Raw genomic sequence first — 12298 nt, forward strand, 5'->3', positions numbered from 1 at the left:
CTCTAGTGGTGTAACCAAACTTTAGCCAATAGCAGGTGACAGAATTTTTGGAGTTTTGCTTCATCCCACAGGGCCTGTTGTAGCTTTGCTCCCCCCAGTAAGGATCCCACACTTACCAGGGAGGTCGCAATCCTTGACAAGCATGCAGGGCACACCAGTGTGCACACCAGCATCCCCCACATGGCCCTGCAGGTACCAAGAGGCTGAACTTGTGGTCCTTGGTCATGGTTAGAAAGCTAAAATCTACCCTGTGAGAACATTTCTAACCATGCCAGGCAGGTTTCCCCTTTATGACAATCAGGGATCAGTTATGTCACATCTGCACTTCCCCCTGGGCTGCCAGGAAGCTCAGAACTAAGTATGAACGTCAACTACGACCACTTCGTAGATCATCGGCGCCTGGATTTTGATGTTTCCGTTTCTTTCTCCTATAGCCCTGATTTCCTACCCTTATTTATATTTTCCCGGTTTTGATCTCTTTTTCTAACTCACATGTTTTAACTTTATTTTATTGAAGTACAGTTGATTTACAATGTTGTATTAATTTCTGCTGTACAGCAAAGTGATTCACGTATAAATGTATATATATGTATATTGTCTTTTTAAAATAAATTTATTTATTTTTGGCTGTGTTGGGTCTTCATTGCGGTGCGTGGGCTTCTCACTGCGGTGGCTCCTCTTGTTGCGGAGCACGGGCTCTAGGCACGCAGGCTTCAGTAGTTGTGGCTCGCGGGCTCTAGAGCGCAGGCTCAGTAGTTGTGGCGCACGGGCTTAGTTGCTCCACGGCATGTGGGATCTTCCCCGACCAGGGCTCAGACCCATGTCCCCTGCATTGGCAGGTGGATTCTTAACCACTGTGCCACCAGGGAAGTCCATGTATATTCTTTTCCATTATGGTTTATCATAGGATATTGAATATAGTTCCCTGTGTCTAATTCATATTTTAATTTTTCCTAGTCTGAGGTCACTGTATTCACCCAGATGTCTATAAAAAAATCTGTAACAATAATTTGAGTTTCCTGAACTTTTTCCAGTATAGAATTAAATCTTAACTTTTCTGGGCCTAAATTTTTACGTCTTTTAAAAAAAATTTTATTTTTAATTGAAGTATAGTTGATTTACAATGTTGTCATATTTTTAAATTATACAAATATATTCTACTTGAAAAAAATTGAATAAGTACGAGAAAAATCACCTCTTTGGTCCTCTTTGATCACAGACTAATCCCACTCTCCTACCTGGGGGCAACCCCTGCGTTGACACATACACGTGTCTGAGAAAGCACGTTGCATTGTTGTATGCATGTTTTCACACGTGGCGTGGTACTGGTGGTATCACTCTGTGACTTTCTTTTTTATTCTAACAATAGTATGACTTGGAGCCCTGTCCTGGTCAAGTCAGAGGAACAACCTCATTATCTGTAACGCAACATGTTATTGTTATTTCATTGTATGGTCATATCACAGTTTCTTAGGCCTGTCCCCATCTGTGACGTTTAGGTTGTATCTCTTGTTTTTGCTCTTTTAGAGAAGGCCTGTGGTCAGCAAGTTTGTATATGGCTCTTTGCATGCGTGTACAAGTGTTTCTCGTGGGTACATACCAAGAAATGGAATAGTCAGGTCACTGTATACGAGATTTGAAGTTTGAAATTCACATAGCCAAATTGCCTTCCAACGTGGTCATATCTATTTACATGCCCCACATCAGGGCATGAGAACGTCCATTTCCATATCCTCTCCATTCCTGAGGTCCTTGAACTTTCTAACTTCTGCCCAACTCATGCAAGAGAAATAGTAATGCATTGCGGTGTTTGCTTACATTTCCCGATTGTTAGTGAGGACGAGTCTCTTGTCAAATGTTTACTGGCCGTGTGGATTTTCTATTTTGCTAAGTGTGGTTCAAATCCTTTTTCCATTTCTATTGGGTTCTTGGTCTTCTATTATTGTTGTTGATTTGTAGTTCTTCACCTGTTCTGAATATAAATTATATATATATATGTATGAATACAAACAAATATTGAAGAATAAACAAAGAAATAAAGAATTCCAGGTAATGTAGGACAAGGGTCAAATCACCAATTTTGGGGTTTCCCTGGTGGCGCAGTGGTTGAGAGTCCACCTGCCGATGCAGGGAACACGGGTTCGTGCCCCGGTCCGGGAGGATCCCACATGCCGTGGAGCGGCTGGGCCCGTGAGCCAGGGCCACTGAGCCTGCGTGTCCGGAGCCTGTGCTCCGCAACAGGAGAGGCCACAACAGTGAGGGGCCCGCGTACCGCAAAAAAAAAAAAAAAAAAAAAAAAAAAAATCACCAAGTTTTTCAGTAGATTTCATGAAAGTTCAGAATAGGGTGAGATCACCAGGGGCCAATGGAGCTGGGAAAACCTCTGTAAAAGTGGACGGACATGATGTGGGCAGGGTTCAGGCTAACGTGCATCCTCGGAATTCGTTATTCATTCACTAATACTTTGATGAGCATCTTCTCCACTGAAAGCCTCGAGCTGGGCGTGGGGAGTGGCCACATGAGGGCGGATGGGCGGGGCCCTTCCTGACCAGACAGGAAGCAGGGGCAGGGGTGGGGGTGCACATGCCTGGAAGGATGGGCTGCTGCAGCTGTGGGAGCACCCAGGGCCAGGGTGGCTACTCAGAGGAAGGCCTTGGCCGAGACCTGCTGGATCAGGAGCTGATTGCTGGGGGCAGACAGAGGGTGAGTGCCAGGGCAGGACAGCGGCTCCTGTACACGGAGCCCCGGGTACAAAGGGCCCGGGGGCAGAAAGAGTCTGGAATGTTCCCTCCAGAGCCTTGAGCTTGCAAGGTGGAAAGGGATGGTCAGTAAAAGGCTTTGTCTTCCACTCAACGGGGATCAGACTTTGTTCTGCAAGCAGAAGAAAGACATAATCAGATTTGCATCTTGTAAAGGTCACTCAGGGTACAGAACAGAGGGGAGGGAGCCAGCCTGGAGCCCACGTGGGTGTGGGGGACAGTCTCAGATCAGGGCAGAGAGGATGGCTGGCCAGATGTGGTTCTATACGCTTCATTCAGTGCTGGTTTCTTTCATGACTTTTCTCTTAATACTGGAGTGGTACATGATCATTTCACAGCTTGTGGCCCGTGAATGTGTACACACACATCACCCTGCCCCTCCCTGCAAATATCCTACATGATGATTTAAACTCGGTCTAATTCCTTCAACAAAATCTATATTGCTGGACATTTTTGTTTGAACTTTTTGCAATGACAGGTCAGAAGAGGAATAATCGACTAAAAATGAACCAGAATGAAAAAGAAAAATAGTCATCTAAATCTGACAAGGAATAGACAACCAACAAGGACCTACTGTGTAGCACAGGGAACTATATTCAGTATTTTTTTAATAACCTAGAAGGGAAAAGAACCTGTAAAACTATATATATATATATATATATATATATATGTATATATATACACATACACACAAGTATAACTGAATCACTGTGCTGTACACCCAAAACTAACACAACATTGTAAATCAACACAAAATTTTAATTAATTAATTAATTTTGGCTGCGTTGGATCTTCACTGCTGCACGTGGGCTTTCTCTAGTTGCAGAGAGTGGGGGCTACTCTTCGTTGCCGTGACTTCTCTTGTTGAGGAGCACGGGCTCTAGGCGCATGGGCTTCAATAGTTATGGCACACAGGCTCAGTAGTTGTGGCGCACAGGCTTAGTTGCTCCGCGGCACGTGGGATCTTCCCGGACCAGGGATCGAACCTGTGTGCCCTGCATTGGCAGGCAGATTCTTGACCATTGTGCCACCAGGGAAGTCCTTCAATACAAAATTTACATTGAAAAAAATTAAAACTGACAAGGATGCTTGCTCACAGGTACACCAAACTCAGCAACATATGCAGAGTCGGGAGCACAGCGAGTGAGCTCTGAAACACGCCATGCCTCCTGCTGGCCAGGGGGACTGCCAGACAAGGGCTCCAAACTGAGCCAACTGGGCATCCCCACCTTGGTTTCTGGGCCCCCAGGCCAAGTTAGGGGCTGCCCTGGGCTCCCCTCCAGACAGGCGGAACCCCCCAAGTTTGGTCTCCTTTGGAGTTCTGTCTCATCCTGTTGGCCTGGAGCCTTGTTGGAACTCAATAGATGTGCATTCAACAAAAGAGTCAGGGAATAATTGTCTTGATGAAGTAAAGATGGGGAGGGAACTAACCCAGACAGAAACAAGGCACCTGCGAAAGTCACTTACACCCTGTAACTTGCTCCCCAGGAAGAAGTCACTGAGATTTTTAAAAAATTTTGAGGTTGGGGGATTTCTTTTTTTTTTTTTTAACAGTTTTATGGAGGCATAATTGACATACAACAAACTGCACAGATTTAAAGTGTACAACAAATTTTTACCTATGTATACACTCTTGAGACCATTATCACGTTCAAGGTCATGAACATGTCTGTCATCTTCCAAAGTTTGCTTGTGAAGGCCTTTTGTAATCCCTTCCCTCCAAAGTCCCATCCCCATGGATCAGTTTTCTCTCCCTGTAGGTTGGTTTGCATTTTCGCGACTTGAAAATGAATGGAATCATCACATAGTCTATGCTGTCTGGGGCCTGGCTTCTTCAAGGGGCATATGGGAGAGGCAGGCCTGTTGTAACTTGCCCCCGTGGGTCTTACCTTCACTCCCATTTCATAGACCCTCACGAGCTGGGTAAACTGCAAATGTCACACAGCCCTGTAGCGGTGGAGCCAGGATATGAGCCCAGCTCTGTGTGACCCGCAAAGCCACTCACTCGTTCTTTCTATTACATCCCTGCCTGTAAGAAGCGCCTTGGAGCAAGCCCGATTTCTGCAGAGTAAGTGCTAGCCGCTGCTCTGGGTCCACCCCCTGCACCTCCACTTCCTGCTCTGCCCCTTCTGTCTCTACACCTTCTGTGGGAGAATCGGGACCTTGCTCCATAAAATCCAGAGCCACCCCCATCCCGGGGAAGGGGAGAAACCGCCCTGCACATCCCCTATAGGCTGTGTGCAGCCCGAGGGCGGGCAGAGTGCACACCACACTGTACCCCACACGGAATGGTCTTCAGTAGATTTGTGTTGGACTCCTTCCTCCGTTTTGTCTCTTCCATGGGGCGGCCTTTTTGGGAGACCCCACGCTGAGGTCCAAGCCACCTCCGCATCGAGGATTCCCAAGGTGCCCCAAGGACACAGCTGATGTCAAGTGTTCAGCTTCCATGCGCCCTCAGGGGCCGGGACCTGGGCTGCCTGGAGCCTGGCCTGGCCTGGTGCTACCTGCCACACGGTCATCAGCCTTAGCCAGCCCTGACCCCTCGTCCAGCAGCACCTCATCCTCTGGGAGGCCTGGAAGCCGCCGCAGTCGGGCCTGGGCAGGGCTCAGGCCTCTGGAGCAGCCTAGGCTCAGCATCTGGATGTGCCCCAAGCTTCCAACATCCCCAGCGGGCGTGTCAAGCATGAGATCTGGAGTCCCTTGAGCCAGGGATCGAACCCTGGCTGTGCCATTACCGCTGGAAGACCCTGGACAACTTTCTCATTCACCCACCCACCCACTCATTCATTCATTCATTCATTCACTCGTTCATTCACCCAAGCCTCTGTGCCAGGCCCACAGACGAGCAAGACCCAGGCCAGGGACGCTGTGTACAGTTGTGCAGGTTGCGTCCTGCCCCAGGACACCAAGCCTCACCCCGTGGTAGCATGGGGCTGCTTCCTCCTGGGGGAAAGATTCTGTGCGGTGGCCCTGGTCCCTTCCCTGACCTCAGGAAGTCCATGATCAGGGGCAGTAGGGGCTAATGAAGTGCAAGTATGCTTGAAACCCAGCACAACCAGGGCTCTGCAAAGAGGAACACTGCCTTCAAGGGAGTTGCCCCAGTAGTCCGAGCCTATCAGGGGAGGCTTCCTGGAGGAGGTGGCATTGCCACAGAGACAAGATGACGTGGAAATAAGAAGAAAGCTGACACAGTGAGTGGAAATCATAAGCATAGGGCTGGAGATGTGTGTGCCTGGTGGGTAGAGAGGCTGTGAGTATTTCCGTGGCAGAAACATGTGTGGGGTGGGTAGCAGCAGGACCCAGGGGAAGGGGCTCTGCTCCACCCTGAGGGCAATGGGGAAGCACGGGAGGATTTTATCCAAGTGGGTGGAGTTCTTGGCCTCGACTCCCTCATTTGTACAGTGGACACAGCAATCGCTGCTTCTCCAGGTTGCGGGCTGAACCCAGCACATGGTAGGTCCTCAGTAAGGATGCAGCCAGTGTCGGCCTTGTCCAACCAGTACAAAGGTGCGGTGCCACACCTGCCAACCCTGAAGCCCTCTGTGCTGGGGTCAGGTGATGAAACCAGATCCCGGCCCAGAGTGCTGGGCGATGTGCCTCTCCACCACCCTCCCAGACGCAGGCTGTGGCTCTGACATCTGGCTCCCCTCCCCTGGTACCTGGTCCTTGAGGCAGGGCCGCGGCAGCCGGGCAGAGCCGTGCCAACCAGCCTGCAGCAGGCTGGGCCTCCTGGGACTGGCACCCACTAGTGGGAGAGGAACCAAAGACCGGAGGTGCCTGTCCTGCACCCCTCCTCTCCGAGGGCCGGGGCCAAGCAGCTGCGGGGACCCCCAGCCTCTCTGTCCCCAGCCGGCTCAATGGCCCCAGCATCTCCTGCCCCAACTGCTTGGTTTTATATAAGCAAAATTATATTTTAAGCATTTTCATATCGATTGTTTTTCTGATTATGCAAGTAATACATGCTCATTTTAGAAACCTTGGAACATATAGATAGGAAAAATAATGAGTCTATTACACAGAGACAAACATGTTAAATGAACAGTGTCATTCATTCCTGACCTTTTCACACCTGTGTGGGTAGACACACACACACACACACACACACACACACACACACACACAGTTGGGATTGCAATGCTTATACAATTCTGTATCTTGTTTTCTCGCTGATTATTTTATTGTGAGTGCTTTCATCAGTTATTAAAGATGGTTCAAAAGTATGTCAACGTTTTATTATGGAAAACTTCAAATGTACCTAAAGTTGGAGAAAATCACGTAAGGACCCCATGTATCTGCCATCAGCTATGACATTTACCAACAGTCTGCTTATTTTATCTATTCTGCTTCCCCCCAGCTTTTTTGGGTTTTGTTGGACTATTTTAAAGTCAACCCCAGATAGCCTGTCTTTTCACCCATACATATCAAAAAGCATTGTAAAGGCTCTGGAAGAAGGCCTGTGCTGTATCTAAGGGGTCCCTGGCCCTGGGTGTTGGGAGACCTGAGTTCGAGTCCTTAATTTGTGTCTTCACTGCTGCAGGAACATGCTCTAGACCCGTTTTCTCTGTAAAATGGGGACGATGGTGTCTGCCTTCCCCCAGAGCGGGGGTCATGAGAGGTCAGTGGGATGCAAAACTCCCCAGAGTTCTGCCATGTGCCAGGCACGTTGCTAGTCCATTAAATCTTCACAACAATCCAAGAAGGTCGTATTAGTATCCTCATTTTACAAAGGAGAAAACAGAGACTCAGAGAGGTTAAGTGACTTGCCCAGAGTCACACAGTATTCAAATTTAGATCTGTTTGACTTTTCCTGCTGCACTAATTAGTAATAGGTCCAGGGAGCATCAGCCTCTTAAACAGCTACCTTTTGGTGCCTCCAGCAGAAATGGACTTTTTTTTTTTTTTTTTTTTTGCGTTACGCGGGCCTCTCACTGTTGTGGCCTCTCCCGTTGCGGAGCACAGGCTCTGGACGCGCAGGCTCAGCAGCTATGGCTCACGGGCCCAGCCGCTCTGCGGCATGTGGGATCTTCCCGGACCGGGGCACGAACCAGCGTCCCCTGCATCGGCAGGTGGACTCTCAACTAGTGCGCCACCAGGGAAGCCCAGGAATGGACATTTTAAGTACCAGGTTTGGTCATGGGAGATGCGGCCAGGCTGGGGACAAGGAAGGGCCTCAAGTCAGACCAAGTGTAGCCGGATATTATCCAAAGGCATGGAGGTGGGTCTGCTAGGGGCTGGGTGAAACAGAGGACCTTCCAAGGGTTGACTGCAGAGAGACTCTGGAGGGACTGAGGGCAGGGTTAAGATGTCAGCAAGGGCAGGAGTTGCCAGGACCACGTGGCCATGTAGGACCCCAGACTCTGTCTAGCCCCAGGGCTGGCTGGAGGAGTCAGGGAAGACGACACCCATCTCTCTGTCCTCGCCCTCCACAGTCCTGTGGGCACCCCTATTGGCAAGTCTGCCTAGGAGCCAAGGGCATGGGGACAGTGGCTGCAGCCCCCAGCGGTCAGCCTGTTCCACTTCCCAGAGCAAAGAGCTGGGGACAGGGCCTGCCTGGGGGCAAGTGGAGGAAACCAGCCCAGGAAGGTGCCCACTGGCGGGTGGAGCCAGGTCCTGGGGTCTCTGACTGCAGGCCCCGGGGGTCCCAGAATTGGTGTAGGCCTGCTGGTGGGCAGGGTGGGGTCCCGAATGTTGGCTGCAGGGCTCTGGGGGTGCCAAGGCTATGGCCAGTGCACTGGCGTGGGGGGCTGGGTCCCAGGGCAGCTGTGAGCTCAGGGGTCTCAAGGCAGCCAGCCTGCTGGTGGGGGGCTGTGTCCTTGACCGGGAAGCTGCTTGGTCTGAGACATCCAAGTGCTGGTGCCAACAGGCTGTTGGGAGGGTCCGCGTTCCGGCACTATGAGCTGGAGGGAGGATTCCATGATGCGCTGGCCAGCGCCTTGTGGTACAACAAGCTCCCCAGAAGGGCTGCTGCCGACATCCATGTCCCCAGGGTGAGACCCCGTTACCTCCTGTCCCTCTCGAGCTTCTCCAAGATGAGCAGGTGGCATAAACCCGGGCTCCTTTCAAATGACTGCTTCTGTCCAGGAACCCAGAGTTTGTAAGATCCGTGTGTGCCCTTTAGGAGTGGAGTCTCCACAGACACAGAGAACAGACTTGTGGTTGCCAAGGGGGAGCGGGGAGGGAGAGGGATGGATTGGGAGTTTGGGGTCGGTAGACGCAAACTATTACTTTTAGAACGGATAAACAGCAAGGTCCTAATGTATTTTAAAAAAAGAAAAGAATGGGAATTTCCCTGGCGGTCCAGAGGTTAAGACGCCGCGCTCCCAATGTTCGATCCCTGGTCAGGGAACTAGATGCTGCCTGCCACAACTAAGGAGCCCGCACGCCACAACGAAGATCCCGCGTGCCACAACTAAGACCCAGCGCAGCCAAAATAAATAAACAAACAAACAAATAAATAAGAATGTCTATATGTGTATAACTGAGTCACTTTGCTGTACAGCAGAGATTGGCACTACACTGTAAATCAACTACACTTCAATTTAAAAAGATAAAGAGAGTGGAGTCTCTATTTCTGCCTGTCCTCTGAGGCTCCTGCAAGGAAGCCCCACTGGCTCTCAGAGCCAAATCTTTGGGGCTTGTTTTTCTGACGCAGGACCCCTGGGATGGGGAGCCCACTGTGAGGCTCAGACCCCTTGCCTTGCCAGTGTAATCATCCTCCCGTCTGTGGGACACCCACCCGGGCTGGTGGGTCTTGACTGTACTGCCTCTCTGCCCCTCCTACACGTCTTGTGGTTTCTTCTTTATACTTTTAGTTGTAGAAGATCTTTTCTGCTTGTCTGCAGGCCTTTCTCGTCAGTGGTTGCTCTGTAAGCAGCTCACCCTGGGGGAAGGTGAGCTCGGGCCCTCCCCCTGCGTCGCGGCCACGCTCCTGTCCTGCACACCCTGGGACCGTCCATGCCCTCACGGCCTCCATCCTGAGAAGTGACGGCATTTCCACCTTACAGGAGGCGAGCCCGACATGGGCCCTCCATCGCCAGCGCCCTGGGGTCACTGGACGGCGTGTGCTGAGCACCCACTGTGTACCGGGTACCAGGCTTGCCTCCAGGGACGGGGAGAGATGCAAGCCCACAGCCCTCGTCCTCCGTGAGTCCCCAGCCTGGAGGGCTGACTAAACGGAGGAACACACACACGTGACAAGGATTTGTGGTGGAGGCTGAAGGACCGCGGACCCGAGCTCAGAACTGATGAGTGGCTTCCGCCTGGCCTCGCAGAGCAGCAGGGGTGGGCGTCTCACCCCGGGCTGTGTGAAGGCTGTGGGACGCGGCCCTGGGTTCAGTTCCACGGGCTGGCGGGGCGGGCCTTGTGGAGGCCGAGGGGTGTGTCTCCCCCTGTCCGTGTGGGAAGATGGGCGGCTGTCAGTCCCACTTTCTAGGGGAGGTTGGGGGACCCCGCACTTCCCAGCCGGCCCGGTGCCGCTGTCGTGGGTCCTGCCTGCACCTCTGGCTGGCTTCTTCCCTGGTTCTCCCCTTTCCACGAGCAAACGCTGCTCTGGGCACCAGGGAGGCAAACGGAGCGAGCACTCCCCAGCCCCACCCTCTGGAAGCTCCTAGAAGACTCCAGGGCTCACAGCAGGAGGGAGGGATTCCCCAGAGGCTTAAAGGGCCTCCTCTGCTGGGCTCCACACTGCGATCCAGGCTGAGGGGGGAGGGTTATGGGCCTCTGGCCAGGCCCGGCAGACCCCCAGAGGGAGGAAGGTGCCGAGATAGCCCAGCCCACCCAGCGGTGACCCTTCCCTTCTTGGCTGTCATAGCCCTGGACAGAAAAGGCCAGGCTTCTTCCCACACACACACACACACACACACACACACACCCCCACCCACGACACATACTGAAAACATCCTTCTAGAATGCAGCCAAGCGAAGGCTAGCTTTCCAGGGCCTGTCTCTCACCAGCAGCCTTGGACAGCCCTCCATCCACGTCCTGAGCCTTTGAGCTGAGTGACCCTGGGCCACCATGTAGCTAACTCTCCACATCTGCTTCCTAAGGCTGCTCTACAAAGGACGACGAAGCAGGCGGCTTCCGACGACAGACTTTGATTCTCATAGATCTGGAAGCCAGAGTCCAGAATCAAGGTGTTGCTTCCTTCTGGAGGCTCAGAGGGAGAATCCATCCGTCTCTCCCAGCTTCTGGGGGCGGCTGGCAGCCCCTTGACCCTCGGCTTGGGGCTGCATAACTCCGACCGGTGCCTCTGTCTCGCATGGCCTTCTTCTGTCTGTGTCGCTCCTCTGTGTCTGTGGCTCAAGTCTCCCCTCCTTTCTCGTAAACATAAGACCTACCTTAAATTCAGGATGACCCCTCAGCTCAAGATCTTTATGTTAATTACATCCGCAAAGGCCGATTTCCAAAGAAAGTCACACTCGCAGGTACTGGGGGATGGGACTTGGACATATTTTGGGCGGGGACATTATTCAACCCACTACACTCTCTGAGCCCCTTTTCCTCCCCTGTGAAAGGGGGTAGTAGAGCCCCGAGAAGACGTGGATGGGTATTGTCTGAGAGTAGTGCGTGCAGCCCAGCACAGGGATTGCCAAGATGCTAGTAGCTGGGGAGAGGGAAACGGGCCCTAAGAGACTGGACCTTTGTGTTTCAGGCCCCCAGGCTGGCAGCACAATGAGAACAGCTTCCCAGGGCGAGGCTGTCATCCTCAGGGGAGGAAGGAAAGAGCAGAGCAGGGAGCAGAGAGAGCAGGAACGTGGGGGTCAGATCCAAGTCGGTGGTGGGGGCGCCATGCACCTGTCACGCCAGGGACAGTTGGGCAAGGGGACAACCACCCTGTGACCCCCCCAGATGTAGGGCAGGCCTGGGGGAGGCCTCTGGGGGAAAAACACGCAGCAGTTCATCCAGACATGCAAACAACCAGCACACCATCCACGGTTTGCCAGTTTGGGTCTATACGTATTTGGTGGGAATCTTTCCAGTTGGTTAGAAGTATTTGTGCTTCTCGTTTTGTGTGGAGATCTACAATCATTTCCCAAGCAGCTTCTCTCAATTCCTCTTTGAGAGAGAGAGAGAGGGAGCCCTAGACGCTGCCCCAGGGCCTCGACTCGGCCATTAAGTCAGCTCAAGATTAGAGTTTAACAGAGGCCAGAAAATAGACCAGCTGAGGTCGCCAGAGGCTGGAGTCCCGGCAGAAAAGACCTGTGGGCTTGCGATTTCACCTTCCTGGGTGACCTTGGCCCTGTTCTCTGGCAGGCAAGATTAGGAGCCTCGAGGAGGGTCCCCGAGGTCCTTGCTCCCTGGTGTAAGCCCGTACCAACAAGGAGGACCCACCAGAGTCACGCTCAGGAGTCTCTGTTCATACCCACACCTGCATGGGCTCCTCTCCACCTGCCACCTGATTCAGGGACAAGGATGCTGCTGGGAGGGTGACCTGCCTGGGGCTCCCCCCCAGGGAATCTGTGCCAGGAGCTGCGTCCTGGCAGGCCGCATTCTACCTTACATTTTAACTAATTTAATTGTAAATTTGAATTAGCTAGCT

Source organism: Orcinus orca, chromosome 7 (assembly GCF_937001465.1).
Source record: "Orcinus orca chromosome 7, mOrcOrc1.1, whole genome shotgun sequence".
Classification (NCBI taxonomy): Eukaryota; Metazoa; Chordata; class Mammalia; order Artiodactyla; family Delphinidae; genus Orcinus; species Orcinus orca.